This window comes from Micropterus dolomieu, linkage group LG17 (assembly GCF_021292245.1).
Source record: "Micropterus dolomieu isolate WLL.071019.BEF.003 ecotype Adirondacks linkage group LG17, ASM2129224v1, whole genome shotgun sequence".
In the NCBI taxonomy this organism is placed as follows: Eukaryota; Metazoa; Chordata; class Actinopteri; order Centrarchiformes; family Centrarchidae; genus Micropterus; species Micropterus dolomieu.
Window position 1 is genome coordinate 29,530,687 of NC_060166.1, and position 19,563 is coordinate 29,550,249.

The 19,563-nt window shown below is 39.3% G+C and overlaps 1 long non-coding RNA gene across 1 annotated transcript in view; it reads right to left on the reverse strand.

Annotated features, from left to right (window-relative positions):
- Window positions 1–899: 899 nt before the first annotated feature.
- Window positions 900–19,563, reverse strand: part of LOC123985608 — a 51,617-nt gene continuing 32,953 nt past the window's right edge. The window contains exons 2-3 of the long non-coding RNA XR_006828717.1: window positions 3,032–3,080; window positions 900–1,579 (exon numbers count right to left, since the gene is read on the reverse strand). This is a non-coding gene — a long non-coding RNA (uncharacterized LOC123985608). The remainder of the gene's footprint in view (window positions 1,580–3,031; window positions 3,081–19,563) is intronic.

The window sequence follows — 19,563 nt, forward strand, 5'->3', positions numbered from 1 at the left end:
ACACATCCCACTGAGCGTGAGCCTCGAGTGCTAACAATGCCGATAGGCTGCAGGGAGCATTTCTCAGCCTTCTCACTGAGCACTAGCACTAAGATTAGAGGTTCCTTTAATCCGACAAAGGGGATTAAATGCTACAAGAGAGACGAGAGGACCGCTCCCACGGAGGGGCTGAGATGAATTATTAACACCTCTCCTCAAGACTAGTGATCTAAGTCTTTAAACCAAATATCACGGTTCTGAAACACTGGTGGCATGTCGTGCCAGCCAAACATTCCAGGGTGCACAGATAAATGTGATCTCTCTCAACACACTCCGCCACACAGAGAGGGCAAGGTGTGTGTAGAAAGTCTAGGGCTTTCAAAATAAAGCCCTAAACACTAAACGATAGCAGTAGAAGAAGTGTACTGAACACCCTAAAAAAGTATGAAAATGTTAATTAAAGTTTTCATTGTTTGACAGCTATACATTGGCTAGCACTAAAAAGTTAGACAAAACCATTCAGCGGACATGCTCAATAAAAACAGGTCAATTTCCTTTGAACATATTTTAGTTGCCACAGTGATTCATAACTGTAAAGACAAATATATACCAAAGGAAGAACATTATGTGCCAAGTCCAGTCCAGACAAGTCCAGACTTTTAATGCATCATGCTCTGGTACAAAACATCCAAATCCAAAAGTGTTTCAAGGCAAGGTCAGTCTGTGATGAGAATGTGACCTGAAAATGGCCATTAAATCTTCAACTCATTTAAATAAATAAATATACTGATACAGTGCAGCTCAACATCTTAAACCCAAACAGATGAATAAACATTACAAACATAAATCACAGAGTAGTTGCCAATCATCACTTACCCCCCTTGTTCCATCTGCCTTTAGTCCTTGCCTGATAGGTGAGTTCGGGACAGCCAGACAGCACCAAGAGAAAAAAAACAAGTTCAAACACAGAAAGAAATCCAGACTTTGCCCTGGAAAACATGTCCAAGAGTTTCTGGCAGTCAAGTCACTTTCACATGGCTGTGTTTCCTCCTAGAGCAGCGCGGCTGTGGCGCATGGTAACCCACGCGTGGGCTGTCATCATCAGTCACGCTGGTGTCAGCAGTGGGTCTCTAGTCCTACCATGCTTCTCTGTGATGCCCCGGCTGGGTGCTGGTCTTCACTGATGCTGGAGCTCCGAGTGAAGCCACATCTCTCCCCTTCTGTAAGCTCTGCCTCACCAGAGCGCACGGGAACCAAGCGGGAACACACAGCTTGCCACGCGACGGCACAGCTCAGCTTCGCTCGGCACAGTGCATAGGAACTCGCTTTCACTCAAGCTCTCACACACAACCTCACACACACTCCCTCTCTCTCTGTCTCTCTCACGCTCACTGCTGCCACCGCGGTTGATGTCGATGCTGCTGCTGGAGCTGCTGCTGAATTATTTCCTGCCTTCCTCATTCTCTGGGTTTCAGAGGGAATTCATTCCTCTGTGCTTTTGCTTGCAGCTTCACATCGTGGAGGAGACGAAAGGTGGTAACACAATCCACCTTCTGCCCTCTAGAAAGAATTCTTCAGGGGTGTGTTGGACTGAGGCTGTCTGGTAGTGTAAACCAACAAACAGGCAAGTAAGAATAACAGGTAGCAAAGGGGGCAGAGGAAAGACAAGGTGTAGAGATGCTCTTCATCAGTAACACATGTGCATGGAGACTGCATCACCCTTGCCTAAGTATGGGGCTAGACTAGGGGCAATTGGAGGAGAGAAAGAGAAAAGAGAGAGAAGGAGAGAAAGAGAAAAGAGAGCAGGAAAAAGAGAGTTCAGAGGGAGACAGATCAGAAAGGAGCACTCTGGTGGGGAAATTGTAGGGTTCTCACCAATTGACCCATCCCCCTCTGCTGTGACAGCTCATGGCAAAAGTGTACTAAATATTCCTGGACCAGTGCCAACATAGTCTAACAAAATCGGAGAAATGTGTTTATTTGGAACATGTATTTGAAACTTCCACATTTTAAAAATAACATCAGAGCATCTTAATCGGAATATTTATTTATATTGTAGGTTATCTGAGTAAGAATAGTGTACAATGTGATTTGATTGTTGCATTTTGAACTCAAACCAAAGGAAAATGTGTTAAAGGTCATGTTTGTGAACTATACAGCCTCTGCAATTAGAACTGCAGTACAAGCCAAACTTACTGTTACGGACAGTTTAAATGGTGATGAAAATATGCTTATCCACAAGCCCTGCAACAATGGTGGTATTTATTATCAATTAATCTGCCAATTAAAAGTCTTCAAAAGTGAAAAAAAAAGCATTTCCCATAGCCCAAGGTGACATCTTCAAATTCCTTGTTTTCTGGCCAACAGTCCAAAACTCAAAAACATTAAATTTAGAATGATATAAAACAGATTAAAGCAGCAGATATTCACATTTAAGGTGCTGGCATAAGAGAATCTTTGGCATTTTTGGCCCAAAAATGACTAACAATTAAGCAGTTGTCAGAATAGGTAATGATTCGGCTAATCGACTAATGGATCAATCAACTAATCACATATCCAATCAAACGTATACGATTTTTATCACTGAAACAAACCTCTGTAGCTTGTCTTATAACACAAGCTCCTCACAGTCACTCCTCCAAGTAAACACCTGTGGCAGAGCTGGGCCACCACAAGAAAATGTTTGTTAAAAACTGTGTAACTTCTCCATTACACCAGAGCTGCGATAAACATGTTAAATTAAAACCACACATATTCCAAATGAAAACTAGACACAGCTGTGATTTTCTAAGACTCTGTTTTTTGTAAGGCCCACTCTTTATCAAGATACCAGCCATATTTCTCTGACAAAAATCCAAGGTCGTTATACTCCCAAGTTCATAAAACAGGTACTTCACACGCAGGGAGTATGAACAGGCTGTCCTGTGCACACACTATGGCTTTAATGTCCTAATTACAGCTTCTGAGGAAACCCATGATCAAGTCCATGATTTTTTATACACAGTGCAAATTAATATCTGGAATCCACACATAATCTTCTCTCGTTTCCTACCTGCATCCCCCTTTTCCTTCACGCTATCTCGCTTTCCCTTCATAACAACCTGCAACGACACCAGGAACTATAATTAAGCTTTCTGCACATGAGGAAAGAGATGTGTATTTTCTCTAAGACACCAGCAGGAGCATCTGTTGGCAATACACATTTCCGATGACAGATAAACAAGCACAATGTTTGCTTCTCTCTGGGCTATTACACCATGGGTAAAGTACATCATTCTAAAGTATGACAGTCCCATGTTAACTGTAATACAATTACAAAGCAAATCTGCACCAAACAAGGTATATTTAAACCTAATGCTACAGTACATCATGCTGCATGTCTGCACCTCTAAGTAGGAGTTTTTCATTAATAGCCTTGAGCTTTGTGTGCTAAACAGTAATACTCAAAGATTATTCTTTCTTGCATATAAAGAGCCTGGTGTGGTACCTTGGGCTCCAAATTCAAATGAAGCTGCTAAGGCTAAGCACTAGGGCTGCAACTAATGACTATTTTCGTAGTCAACTAATTTGTTAATTATTTATTTGATTAGTCGACTAGTCATGATTATTTTTGTCACCCTAACCCTAATTAAACCATTTAACTAAATATCTTTCAAGTGAATTACTGATCTGCAACACACAGCCTAACTAGCAAACGTTACCATTAAGTGAACAAGGTTTACTATTCAGAATGAACACCAGTATCAACGCCAGGGGGAATCCAGGGAAGAAAACAAGACAGCATAGGCTACTCCTATAATTCACTGATTTACACAAACTTTAAAACTTTAACTGTTTAACAAAGATTTTTGCTTTGGAACTATATAAAATAAAGGCAAATTAAAAGCGAGTACTAAAACCACAACTGTACACTAACAAAGTAATGTCTATTTAAAACAATATAAAGCAACAGTCCCCTTTCAAAAGTGATTATAGGTTTTAGGCAATAACTCAGTGGAGATTGTTCTGTAGGCTACATCACAAGACAGATGTTCCTTGATGTACTTTAAATCATTACTCATTACTTATAACTTTTTTAAAGCTGGGTCTCCGACATTGCAATCGTTGTGTTGGGATTTGTGCTGCGGTGTTTATGAGAGAGACGAGCAAGAGGATGTGCTGTGCGAATGCACTATGGCGCTGATCTGAAATCAAATAAGATTTTAAATAGGCCTACTTCTTATACTAAAATCAGTATGTGGCGGGCCGCCACAAATAAATGAACGAATAGGAAACACTGCCTTTCCTCTGTTGTTGCTGCTGCTGCAGTGGTCTGTGTAACTGGGACCAGAGGGCTCTGTGGGTGTGACTGGCACCGGCCTGCTGGCACCGCTAACCTCGTGGGCACTTGTGGAGCTTCTCAACCTCGAAAACGTTTGAGCACATTTTCGATTCGCCATCTACCTAGTTATTTTTATAGACTAAATTGCAAATAAAACTTTTAAACACAAAAGCCGTTCTGCTGTTGGCCTCTTTCTCCAGTTCTCTCCGCTTCTCGCATGAATGCTTCTTCTTCGTGAGTAGTCTCACAGTCAAGCAGTCATGGCAGACAGTGGAAGCAATACTGCCCCCAGCACTTCCTGTAGTGCATTGCAGTTAGAAATAAACAGCCAGAAATGTTCCTAATATGAACATTGCTATCGCTTCCTTAAACGGCAATGATGCGTCAACAATGAAATTTCACGTCGACTAATTCTCATTGTCAACGTCGTTGATTACGTCGACTAATCATTGCAGCCCTACTAAGCACCGAATAGCTTAGATGCAAGAGGTTAGTGGAGGTATACATGGAGTATGTAGTACAGCTTGTGCAGTAAGTGGTCTACAGACACAGCTGTGCTCCTTCATAAGTCAGTGGTGTAGAGCCTAATAACAATTGCTGCTATAATGGCAGTAGTATTTTTGCAACTACTGCACAGTATTCATTTATACCTCAAAAGGTTAGGGTTACCAAACCAAAGATAATCTAAAAGCTAGTGTGCATCAGACTCCCTTTAATAAGTAGCTAATTGACAACCCCAAATTTGTAGCGGATATATTAATTATTTGGGAAAAGTTCTTAATACTAAGTTCAGAAACAGAAAAAGAGCACAGATGTTACAAAAACAAACTCTGTGTGTGTCTCATCAGTGCATAAAAGGGACAGACTTTGATGTCTCTGCCTCTTGTGTAAAATTAGTTCACACAGACATAAATCTGGTGAAGTGCAGCTGGAATTAGCATCCAGTGTCTTTGTCTAAGATCCCTTAGAGCCCATTACACTAACCATTCAAAGTTGTCTTTGCTTCAAAATTCTTTCTGCCTCTTTAACACACTAATAAAAAATAGAAGAGGGAAGTAGAAGCAATAATATGGATAAGATGGCAACCTGTGCAGTGTGTGATAGTCAAGACAGATGTACCTAGGTATTGTTGAGAAGGGTATTGTCACCAGAACAGTCGCTACTACTGTGAAAGGAGTAAAGCGGAGTACAGTGGAGTAAAGTGGAGTACATATGGGAAAGAATACATCCATACTGGTAAGTCTGAAAGCTTATCACCCCCAGACAAGGGCCCCCTGGATAAATGTGGTCAAGCAGGAGAGGAGCCCAGCTTCAGCAGTGATGGGGTGCAGGACAGCGATAAGGATGAAGCTCTACTGGGCGAAATGGGGGAGCGAGGCAAGGGGCCCTGGGCTGAGAAACTCAGCCAACAGCAACGCTCATTCCAGCTCTCACTGGCTAAACCTCTTAAAAAATTTACACATAGGCATTCACCAAACTCAGCAAATATAGGTTATAGCATGCTTGTATTTGTGTGTCTTAAGTGCAACCGTGCATGTGTGCGATAGAAGACACACACACGCACATTTGCACTTCTTACAAGTGAACCTAGAAATGGAGAGTGGGTGAATGCAGAGTAGAAAGAGCTAAAGAGCACACACGGAGAGGAAGAAAATGTCTTCTTGATGTTTTTCTGACGCCAGCCTCTTGAAAACACACCATGAAATTTGCTTTTTCACAGGAAGTGACAGAGCGAGCACCATGAATTGATCCCTTGATGGAGATCTGGCTCTTTGTGTAGTCGTTTTCTCCTCTGCGCATCTGCCTGCCCAGATACTGGATAATCTACTCGCTCCCGGCATTCCTAATCCAACCATCCATCCCCATTCACTCCGCCCATGTGTGTCCCAGCACAGGACAAGGGTGTAGTTTGGAAGTCTATAATGGAATAGATGTGGTTGTTTGTCTCTCTTCAAATGATTGTTGTGCAGCAGCGAAATGATTATTTCTCCTGCATTGCTAATCCCTGGGTAATGATTAACGTTCTAATTATAATTTTCCAGAATCAGAGCCCAGAAACTTTCAACCAAAAAAAAATCTGTGGTGGAACCTTTGTTTTATTAGCAGCTGAATGCTTTTCACTAAATATTTTAGTCACCAATATTGTTAAAGCAAATTTATCAAAGACAGGATACCCTGTTTTAATTTTAATTTTCACTAAAAATTAAGAGATTATGGTCAACAAAGCTACATACTTGAAAAGAGCTCTACTCCCAGTATAGCCCCATGTAACCAAATTTTAAATATCATTAAGCAGATTACATCTCTGTCAGCCATTTAAATTAGTAAACAAGCCAAACTATGAAGTGCTTGTCCCTGGATGGTCTGTCAGATGACTGATCACTGTGAAAACTGGATATCATAAATAATATCATATCTTGTAAAGCAATGTCCATTAAGAAATATACTGCCATTTTGCAATTCTTAAATACAAAATAGCATAAACAACTATCCCTTACAATGTAATGTTATATACATATATATCAGTTAGAATTCAACAACAACTGTATTTGTAAAAAGCAAATGCATGAGCTCCCTTAAAACTAAATGTGGATGATCTAATTTTGTACACTAATCAAAAATGTATTTTGTTCTGCACCTCCATAACATGCTGTACTAAACAGTTCTTCAATCAAACCGCTGTTACAGGCATCCATATGTAAATGTTACATGTACCCATTCAGAAACAGGCTGGGCTTGTTATAATGTATATAAAAAGCAATTGAAATCAAAAGTGTGGCGTAAGCTGAAGGTGCAATTACATCAGGAATAAATTCCTTTACAATCAATCCTTATGCAGCATAAACTTGTGCACAGAATGTGTCTGTGAATGGTCCTGCAAGTCAAAGAACAGAAAGGTAATAAGAATCAGAATGAGTTAGTGATTGCTGTCATAAAATATGGCAGGGGCTTCTATTTACAACCTGTAATAAAACTGCCTCTGCTGCGATTTATGGAGATGCTTGCCCCACAGAGCTAAACCCTTTTTGCCAAGGGCATGTTAATAACCTCCTTAGTGCATTCTGAATGTATTGGCAGATGGACATTTTGTCTAATAGAGCATTGCAAACTAGAAAGCAGGCGCTTAAAAAAAGGCAACAGTGTCATGCTTGTACGGTATTCTGGTGGCAGCATGGCTTCAGCTTGAGGCTTTCCTCCACTCAAAGACCCATCCAAACTGCAACCGCGTGGTGAGCTTTTCTTTTGTCTCTGTACTCATCAATCCCTTGCCCCCCTTCACACCAACCAACTCACGATGGTAAAATCTTATCAGTTGGATCACACTCTTGAACGTTACGTAAAATATGTCTTTAATATTAATATGGTGTGACGAACATTACAAAGCCTGTGCATGTTTGTTACAGTCTGAACAAGTTGCTGTGTAGACAAAGATAAAATGTTATAGTGTTTGTCAAAATTTAACTGACCTAACCTTTTCTAAACAAATTTTATATTAGCCTATATATTATAGATTATATATTAAACTAAGTGAGGACAGAGATTTTCTTCAATGAATACTTTCACAGTACTCAAGATCTGATTTATAGTTTTACATTATTTCAGATACCAAAAATATTTTGTGTTATTTACTATGTAAATACTTATTGCACTGGATGTCTGAAGATTACCAATATTTTGGTGACAGAATATTCATATTCATAATAATTCATTAATACAGTACTATAATATTTTAACTACTGTACTAACCATTTCAAGGCCCTTCACAGCCACACAGGTGTTTTCAATTATTCTGGCTAATGAGACCATTGCTCAGGTTGGAGGTGGGCAGAGCTTAAGTTGAATTGCTTGACATCACCTCACTATGTACCAATAAGAATGATAAAAGGTACCTTGCCCTAGCAACTTGCAACAAAGCTAAAAGAAGAGTAAGGGACATCAACACAGTCTGTATACTCCCACAGAGTCCTGAGTAGAGATCAAATCAGCCAAAATAAATGAAAACATCTCTATAAAAGTACCATAGGTATCCAAACCCTCACTACTGTGATCTTTCAGGTCATATAATAGTTTGTCGTAGAAAACTGTAAAATAATATTTTGCCATAATCACGTCTTTATCTCAGCAGCTCAGGAAAGGAAATACAAAAGACCTAAATATCTTTAATCCTGTATACCAAACATGCATAGAAAGGCTATAAACTGGGGAGCGAGAGCGAGCTGGAAACACACACAGGGACCACAATGCTAACTAATGGGATAATAGGATTAGTATGATTGATTATACCAAATTGTAAAGGTGCATGATATTATTAGAATGTTTCTTAAATGCTTTTTCTTACTAGGGATCAAGAAAATACAACATAGCATAAGATGCATGCATTGCATTCATAGTTATAAGCTGTGTTAGTGAACAATGTGTTTAAACATCAAGTTAAACCAATTAAAACACCACACCTACAGGATAACATAGAGAAAACGAGGCAGAAGTAACTTTATAATTCAGGGAAACTGCGGCAATCAGAGCAGATATGTGATGTAGACATTAACAGAAACCATTCGTACCCTACTTGAAGCCATTACAGCATGAACAATGTTTGTTTACCACATTCACTATGCACAGACTGTGCTACAACTGAAGTGCATTATGAAACTGTAACGAGAAGAATCAATTTATTGCTACTCAAGTCTCCATTAGTGGGGTCGAGGGAAGCAGTACATGGACAATGCTCTTATCCTCATTTTGGCTGAGGAGTTTCCCCTGATTACTGGTCTCACTGGTGAAGGTCAACAGCTTTTTATGCCCTATATCACACACACAGACACACACACACACATAACAGGTTTCAAGAGTCCCAGCTCTCACCTCTCTTTCCCCCTCTCTCTGTGTCTCCCTCATATCCCAAAACACTATAAAATCTCAATTACACACCCAGCTGTGGTCTGCAGAACTAAATATGTGTTTTCTGACAGAGCACACAAACAGTAGAAATACTAGTTTGTAATAATTCATGTGACATACAAGGCAGTCTGTCACATTTTACAAACATTTTCCTGTCTCGCAAGACAGGAAACTGGAGGTTTTAGGTTGTGAAGGTGTTACTGCAGCTTTGATGTTTTAGTAACTTTAACGTTACTGTTCACATCACTTTACTCTGTTAAGCTGGCGGTTCGTTGCCAACGAATTTCATAAATGGATTTTTGGCGACTACGTCGATTAGTTGTTGCACCCCTACCTGTATGCAGGTAAAATTATACAACACAGGACATGTACCCATGCTACATATTATGAACTGGTGCATCAAAAAGAACCAAAATAGGTAATGTTACAGAAAAGTGAGAAATGGGTTGTACTTATCTGAAGTCTATGTGCCACTAGACATAAATCATTACCTTAGTTTAGCTCCAGGCTGTTGCACAGTCTCATTCATTTGAATACTGTACATTTGCAAACTACTAGACTGTTGGCCAATCGATCATCAGCTGTATACAGTCTGGAGCCTTGTTTGCTTTAAGAATACAAAGCAACTCCACTGGGGTTATTTATTATCAAACACAAAATAACTGTGGCAGAAATGCCAGAAGGTGGTCTGGGATCAGCAAAGGCAACTCTCATTATAAAAACACAAACCCAAAGCATTGTGGGGGTGCTATTTAGTCAGATGGATGGAGTGAGGCACCAGGTCTCCCAGACTAACTTTTTGGTTTACAAAATGAGATCCCCAGCTTCAGGCAGAGGAGTTGGAGAGACTGCTGGTAGGTTGAAAGCTATACAGATCCATTACCCCATATCATCAGCAACAATCACATCATCTTCCAGACACTTCCAGGTAGTCTTGAGCCCCCTCAGGCTTTATTAGAGCTGCCAGCCCAGCATTCATACAGTCACCCAAGCCTATAGCTCATCCTTCCATTTCAGTAACACTTTTGATCACTGCAAATTGAATGAGTACAATAAGCCAGTCAATATGAAATCTACCCCCTTATATCCAGTTCAAAATATGAGTACACAGAAATAACAGGAGAGAAATGCACTCAGACTGAAGTCAGGTGTTTCTATAATGATATTCTTTTCCTCCCACACTCTTGTTCCCTCTTCCAGAAAATAGGATCACTTTTCATATGGGGAACAAAATGTAGTCTACTACCCTTATTACTTATTCACACATACTGGGGGCATATTGAAATGTGTCTACTTTTCACACATTAGTTTGAGAGAAATTGTCTAATTGATAAATACCAGTAATTTTCTGTCCATATTTTGCTACTGAAATATGTTGATTGACTGTCAGGTAGCTCTTGTCCTGATAGACAATACTGACAACTTCCAATACTCAGCCAGTAAACTGGCAGTGATGTATTTCAAACAGTGCATGAATTCTAATGTTTTTAGCATAAGGTATGACCCCAGTGGTAACACACTTTCCCACTATTTTTTAACTTTTGCATTGGCTACTTTAAATCAACAGCAAGCTTCCACACTGTCACAACAACTTCACGTCAACGTCGTCTCTTACTGCTGGAGAGGATGACAGTATACACAGAGTTAAGGTGCACAATACGGAATAGGGCTGCAACTACGGATTATCTCCATTAGTTTCATCATTATTATTTTTTTGATTATTCAATCAATCATTTGGTCTATAAAATGTCAGCACAAAAGGTGGCATCTTAGTCGACCTGCTTGTGTTGTACAACCAAAAACCCCAAAACAGTAAATTTACACCAATACAAATCAGAGAAAATAAGGAAATCCTCACATTTCCTCACAGTAATCAAACTTATTGGTGATTTTTCTGTTTATCGACTCCAACACAAATACAGATCATACCCTCCTGCCAACCCCTTTTGCAATAGCAGCTCTTTTGACGTTTATTTACTTCACGAAGCTCTAATGCTCATATATAGTACAGGCCTTAGTAGTTCTCCAGCAGAATAGTTGTTGCTTCTCCATTTCTTGGAGAGCTCCCTCAAAGAGAAGAGCCTTTTCAGCCACATCAACATGCATGAAGGTCAATTCTTTGATGTCACTTTTTCTGAAATGCAGTAATAGATTTCAAATATTTCAGTTATTTATATGCTATTGAGCTACAATTGAGAATATGCAATACCATTACTACAGTGGAGGCACACTGTTTATTATGACCTGGTATTGGTGCCTGTGTAGCAGTGGCAAACAAATTCCTAACACATAATTCCTATTCAGATCGCTTCAACAGGAAGCAGGGAGGTCAAACTACTGACCTATAGAAACATTCTGGAGGGAATTCAAGGTTCAGCTCCAAAATACCCCCACCTGGGTCCCTTCACAGAGCAAGAGAGAGAGATGGAGAGGGATAGAGAGAAATACACCCACTGATGTGGGCCCATTGCTCTCGGGAGTAGTGTTGGGCATTAAATCTGCCTGCCGATGAGAAAGAGTGGCAGCCACTCAGCTAGGGGGCCTCAAAACACATTTTAAATTTTGTCGGGATGACATGTCTCGTCCACCTCTCAGACTGTGCTGACAGGGGTGACGGTTAGCCAGCTTTTATGAGTCCAACTTGAAGGTTGCAGAAAGTCGGTTGAAACTTACCTGCAAAGAGTGGAAGTGAGTTTTTACATTTGTGTGACATTTTTCAATGTTCTTTTTTGTTTTTTTATTAAAAAGCTAATGTATACAAACATTTACAAACGTTATTTAAAACAAACAGCTATGACTTAGTCTATAAATTCTATTCACATTAAGAAACTGCCAGACACAAAGCTGACCACAGAGCATTTATCATCCAGACTGCAGTGATGATGCAAGGCTGAATATGAATGTTTTGAAGATAAATTGTGTGTCACCTGGTCATAGCTGGCTGCAAGCTGATACTCATTATGAGTCTGTGTTGTGTGTTTGTCCCTGTCCCCTGTCCTCAGCTTACTGTACAGAGATGTCAACAAGTTTCCACTGGTTGAAGACAACTACTGTTTGCCTTTCTCCTACAACATAATATCAATGTATTATGCTACACAGAGTGAGAGCAAGAATGAGTGAAAGGGGAGAGGTGGCGTGGGGGGTTCTGATAAAATACACATCTAATTCCAAGGACCAGTGTATGTATTGATTGTAATGATTGATTCTGTGAATCAATTTTGTATTAACAATTAATCTTCTCATGTGGCATCAGGCCAGAAAGACACAGAAACCTCTCTGTTAACAACAATGATTGAACTGCACCATCAGCTAACAGGGGAGGCATTCAGGAGGGGTCTTCAAGTGCCACAATTCTGGGTAGTCAGCTAGGAAGCAGACAGGTGTTCGGGACACCAGCCTTACCCAGAGTGGAGAGGTCACAGCAGTTAGAAAGATTAATGAAATCTAGTGGAAATGAGTACACTGTATCAGAGTGGAAAGATCATTACAGTGAGTCCAACCGTGCCAGCAAATCACCATTAACTGATCAGTGCTGAGACAGTTTTCTGCCACAGAAGAAAATCCCCCGTAACATTCCACACCAGCCTAGATAGGATACGCCGTTAAAGTAAAACTCACACGCTTTACAACATGACATCATCAATATGTTGAGGGTTTTCTGAGATAGTTTTGAAGTAGATATAGCCAAACTCCAAAAAGTGGTTCATCACAGCAGAAGTCAGTAAATATTCAGTTTTCACATGACATCACATTCCAAGGAAAAAGCTCCCTAGGGCAAAGAGACGTTATTTTCCACTGCCCACCAACCAGTAAGCAAGTGATACACTGTTACTTTTAGTTTGTTACTTTTGCCCAACACTTGCGGTTTATGTTCATATTGTTCTTTTTCTTAAGTTGAAAGGTGATCCAAATACAATTTGACTGCTTTTGTGTCGTCTCTGCGGGGGAGTTGCGGTGTGAGCCGCTATGTTTGTCTGTTGTTTTGCCCTCCAGGTCACTGCACATGTCACGTGACTGAAAACTATGAATTGGCTTGTAGATGTGTTCAGGATGGGACTCTTATCAACCATGTAAAGTTTGGTGCAGATATGAGCATGTACACCGGGGGTCAGCAAATAAGTCTGACATCGGGCCAATTTTTTTTCAAGCCGTTACGTGGTGGGATACTCATGTGCACGTTTAGCTCAGTCAGTTCCGAGTACCAGACTCAGAGTTCCGTTCGATCCGTAGGACACTTTCACATGCTCGCAATAAAGCATGTGCTGCAGTGCTTGTGCATCCCGGCGTTTGATCCGCATTCATAAACCTATGGACACTAATTTACATTTCCCTGAAGAAATTCAGGTGAATCCAATCACATCTTTACTGACGTTTTTTTTGTCAAGTAAGCCAGAGACTCTTTTGAATGTCCTTCAGAATATTTCAAATAAAAGCTCTCAAACTCAATATAAAGCATTGCTGCAAAAAATGTTCTCGCACTTTTATTTTGGAGGCACAATCACTTAAGATGAAGTGATTATGTGAGTAACTGTTGCTGAAAATTGCGATTCATTTGCAGAAAAAAGAAAAATAATTCCTTCAGTTCCAATAGGGATACGCAGGTTTCGTGCTTGGGCCCTAATAATACTGTACAGACAACAAAAAGTTCTAACAGAAAGTCTTGAAAGGAAAGGAACAGCTTCAGTTTGGGCACATTTGCAGGTGAATAATTTCAATATAATTTCCAATTTTGTATAGCTAACACTACATGTTAATTTATGCTTTTACATTGTGAATTAAAATACTATTAATAATACACTCGCAAAAATGCACACCCTAAAGTTTCATCTGTTTGCATCTGTTGCACTTTGACTTGAGTATAAGGTGAGTATAAGGTCAAAACTATGTGCTACATTGTAAGTAGAAGTTTCTCAACCCGCCACTTTTTCCAGTTGCCCCTCGCTACTCATGCTACAATTTAAAGGCCCCCTGTGGAGTTTTATTTTTATTTTTATTTATTTATTTATTTTAACCCCTGTGGAGTTTTTGACCACTAGTATCACTATGGGGTAATGTTTTTATGAGTGGGACCCCATTTGTCTGTATCATGTACATGCAAGAAGACAACTCAATTCAAATTTATTTATATAGCACCAAATCACAACAACAGTTATCTCAAGAAACTGGATTTTCACCCAGGAGGGCAGTGTTCATTTCCCGTGTGAAACAAAAAGTCAACATTGAGTGGGTTTTTTTGTGTTACGTAGGTTGTGCAAGTTATGCAAGTAACGTTACTTAACTTACGTAAGTCACGTAAGTACTGTAGTTATTTTAACCCAAACCATGATGTTTTCCTAAATCTAACCAACTAGATTTATTGCCTAAACCTAACCAAGTAGAGTTTTGGTGCCTAAACCTAATCAAATTATGATGTTTCACAACAGTAATAATGTGCCATTTCACATTTTGAAAGTCTAAAGCTGATGATGCACGGTGCAACTTTTGTAATGATGCTGGGCAATGTTGCCGTCAATGGTAATGAATAAAGATTACTACCGTAATGCCCTTCCTCCACCACTCTGCCACCCGCCCCGCCCGCCGCTATCCGTTTAAAACATAGTCAGACTTGGTTTGTTCACAAAGCTATGTTTACATATAAGAAAACTGCACAGGCCATATTTAACTATGTTGACTGTAATTGTTGCAGAAAGTGGCATACCATATAGAACGGGATTTGAGAAGTACAGGAGAGAAAGTTACTTCTACCAACTAACAAAAAGTTAACATTGTTAACATACAATGTGTGCCATCATGTGACAACTGTGTTTGCCGGTCTAATATCACCTCATGATCTAACAATTTAAAGATCATTGTCTTACTCGCTTCTGCTGCATACTTTTAGATTCAGTATTTGTTTTTTTTTCTGAGATAAAGTTATTTCTAACAAAAAGCACCTAAATTAAAAACACACAATAGGGAAACGAAAGGTTGCTTTGGAAACCAAAAGCTAAAATGGATCAAGTTTTTCCTTCCATGTGTTCATTAAAAGAACTTTCCTTGAAGGTTAGCCAAATTATTAACGGAAATGTACTTGTGCATTGATGGACAGAGGCATAATATTTAACAATAGTACTTCCTTTGATTAATGAGACAACCAGATGTGATTAAGGCGCTTCTGATTGTGCTGTCAGTCTTCCAAATGGACAGGACCTCAGTGCTCTCCTCTCTGCCATTCCAGTCCAAATGGCTGGGTGTGGAGATGTGTCTCCGCATTTCCAGCACTCACTCATTTAAAAGACCCCTTTGCTCGTCACTAAATCTTCCTTGGCTTGTCTGGAGATAGGGTTTCATACAGGACAGAAGTCCACTCAGGCTAGCCATCACCTTTACGGTCTCCATTGATACAGCATGCTATTAGCATTACCACCAGGCTACAAGCCAAGAAATCGAAGATGAGCTTGAGATACAGTGATAGCAGAGGTGGAACACTTTGACAAGTGCATCTTAGTGTTTAACTAATAGAATGAAGAGAATAATCATGTTTTTTTTTTCATTTCTTTTGCATCAGTCTTCAGACATTTCCTATTCCCAGTACGATTTGTTATTCTCAAGTAATTTCAAGCTAATAATGAACTCTCAACTGTTTCAAATCCTTGCCACACAGATTAAATAAACCACGATAGATATGGTCTACAAAAATGTGTGGCACAAGTTCCATGAATGAAATCTGTTTACTTTATGACTATCAAATCAAATGTGCTTGAAAGGACATGCTTCATTTGAAAACGTTTCACAAATAATTCTTCTAGAATGAACGGGTACTGACAGGATGGTCAATTAAGAATGAACGGGTACTGACTGGATGGTCAATTAATTTTCTCTCTCATGCATATGTGTGGTAAGAGTAAATAGCTAAACCACTTCATGTTTTTATTTTTGTGCCTTTCAAATATGTGTGTTTGTTGGAAAAAAACAGAAATCTCAGCCCTATGATATAAATCTCTTATTACTGGATATTGTTTTTCCTAAATAAACTGAATGCTACTCATAGCAAAGTGCAGCACATTCAGTATTGGTGTATTGTATATATTGAGATACACTACCTACATTTTGCCCAAAGGATGTGTCAATGCATTTGGTTATGTTTTGCAATCATTTACATTGTAGTTAATATGTGTGTAAAAGATACTAGCAGTGTTCGTTTTATTGATTTTTTTATTGTGTGACTTATTACACAATGTTGCATCATTAATTATTCTCACTCTGTTGTTATTTGAACTTCAATACCCAAAGCAGATTTTGCTGATAAATGACATGTCCATATGTTGTTTGTTCACATACAAACTCTGCAGAAGAGCAATTAATCAAATGAAACTGAAAAAGCTAAGCTGATTAATTATTGTGACATTATGTTAGGTAAGAAAATCAAATGAAAAGCAATGAGACAAAATATGCTCCACTGGTAAGATGCAACAATACCAAATTCAATGTTATGAAAAATATCATGTACATACAGTCATATCTAACATTACACGTGGCAAATGTTTATTAGACTAATAAAAGGTAAGAACCTGTTAATCTATGATATTTCCGCAGGTTTTTAAAAAGCATTTTATAGTATGAAAAAAAGCCATTTACTATTGTGATGGGCATGATTACTCCGATCTTAACTGTACGCTCTGTTGTCCAAGATGAAAGAATATTGAGCAAGCCTGCTGTATTTTTTTTCTAAATTGACAAATACAGGGACACAAAAAAATCACAATGAAACTGAGACTGGGTGTTGCCCACCACATGAATGGCCATGACCTGGCTACAGACTCATTTTCTCATGACATGTTCTTGCCCACATCACTGCTTCCCTATAACAAACTGTACTGTACTGTTGATAAACAAATTAATGCACTGCCCATTGATTGATTGATTATTGTTTAGTAAACAATCCCCTCCTCTCATTTGTGTCTATACAGAAATGGATATGGAAAGGGATGGGATGAAAGAATTGTAAAACTAGAGATAAAAACCCTTGAAAAAGTGAGACTAGGAATATATTCTGGAATAAGGGGAACTAAGAATATAAACGAGCAGGCCTGCACAGTATGAGGAAAATCTGCAATGTGCGATCACATTGTTCAGTATTGCGATGACAATATGACTTGCGATAAATAAATATTGAAGTGTGCATATTAGCTGCATGGTTGTTTTTAAATTCACTACAGGATTAGAATATAACTAAATGTTGTTGCTAGAGCAGCAACATTAAAGTTTACAATAGCAAAGTCACCATTTACACTCAATAATATCTAAAACAAATCTAAAATTTCAAAATAAATCATATTCCTGACATCAAAATACTGAGTAAAGTTTAGAAAGAATGAGGAAGTCAGTTATCAGCCTGTATCTGTCCTTCCTCCTGTCCTCTGTCCTCCTCCCTGCAGCTGCTATTATTCACTACCTGAAGGTAACGTTACCTTAGAGAGAGGAGCAGCTGGTTTGTCTCAGCCAGCAGCAGTTTACAACAATGAGCCTAGTTTTAAGGTATGTGGCAGACTAACTGGCAGCTAGCATTCGTTTTAGCTTCTTTGTAACCTGTCGCTATTAGCCGAGCTAATGTGCTATGTAAAACATAGAGGTTGACTGACTGTGGACAGAGCAGATTTAAATATCACTTACTCGCCAAGTGTTTATTGCACATACTAGTAACTAGCGTAGCTGTCGTCAACCGGAGTAATCTTGGTTACACTGTCCGCACTGCTCTGCTCTGCGTGCGTGCGAGCGAGCGAAGGAGCCAACAGGACAGAGGCTGCAGCCTGATAATAAATACTATGTCTGTAGCCCCGGGCCCTGTTTAATACTATGTTTCGGTGCCCATCCCTAAATAACAATAGTTTGCGTATCCATCGCGTTTCAGGCAGTCTTTTGTGATGTGTTTATTGCGCATGTTCATATCGCAATGACAATGAAAATATCATTAATCTGTCCACACTACAGACAAGACACATAAATACTGTAGGAGTACATGATATGTTGGAAAGACAAGTGCCTTAGCCAAGCACCCACTACACGATTAACCCTGTACTGGTGATAGAGGTCAGTGAGTCAGTGAGACGGTGACGGAGAGGAGAAAGAGTGACAGCAGAGGAGTAGAGGAGAGGGACAGAGGAAGTGTCAACGTTGCTTTAGAAGGCAAACAGAAACACAGGCTGACAGGTGAACCCGTGAGGATTGACCGGCCTACATCCAGCTGTCAGTGAGAGCTCATCTGGCACCAGCAGAGCTTATGTGTCAAACAGGAGAAAGGACAGGAGGATCCCTGCATATGGCCGCACATGTACAGCTGTGGCCCGGCCCCACACTAAGCAGCTTTAATGAGCAACATGTAACAACAACAGAGGACACAAGGACACAAGAGCGATTATCATCTCACACATGGTGGTGTTCAAGTGGTTGCTATGCCTGCCCAGTAAATCATTTTTGAGAATCAGTACTGCACTGTACTTGAAATCTGTATACAATTCCAATTAACGGGATCTAAAATTTTAATGGTCAATGGACATTTGGAAGGTCTGTAATCAAAAAATAATTATTTACATTTTTTAAATTAACGTATAGTTTTATGAAAGGTATATCAATGACAGGGGGAAAAGAAAATCTGGCAGTAAAACTGTAAATGATCTTTAGCTTAATTATTCTGACACGGTTACCAGGTTAAAAAAAGCAATGTTTGGGTCTGTGTACGTGTCCAAGTTTGCATGCTCATTACAGCTTTTATGTCCTGTCAAAATAGTAAGAAATATGTATGGAAAAAACTATTAGAAAAAGCTGTTTTTTTTCATGAAGCTGTTAAGCCTCACACTTGACAGCTCCCGGCTGAGTGTGCACCTAAGACTTGCTGACTCTCAAATTAGGTTGTATATGCATTGGTGCTCACATACAGTAGCATTTCACTTCACTGTTCATTACTTCTGTACTGATCTGTATGTAATGAGTGATGAGTAGGGGTGGGGATCTTTCGGAATGTAACATTTTTATTCAGAACAGATTCTGGAATATAAAAAAACTGCTCTATTTTCTGGTGCACTGTGTGCCAAACCATTCATTCATGTATTTAGTCTACACAATAAAAAAAACATAACTGGCAGTTAAGATAACTGGTCTGGCTGAAGGTTAGTGGCTGACTAAACAAAGGAAAATGTGTGGGAGTGTGCAGCTCTTTTATTTGAAATTGTTGACTTGAGATTGAATAATCTGTAAACATTACAGTCTTGTGTTTATATAAAAACAGTTCACAATTTTGTGAACAACAACTGTGTAGCGTTGAGGCAAGAATGCACGAGAAAAAAATGCAAATTAATAAAAAACAAGGACTGTTCCATAAAGCTGTG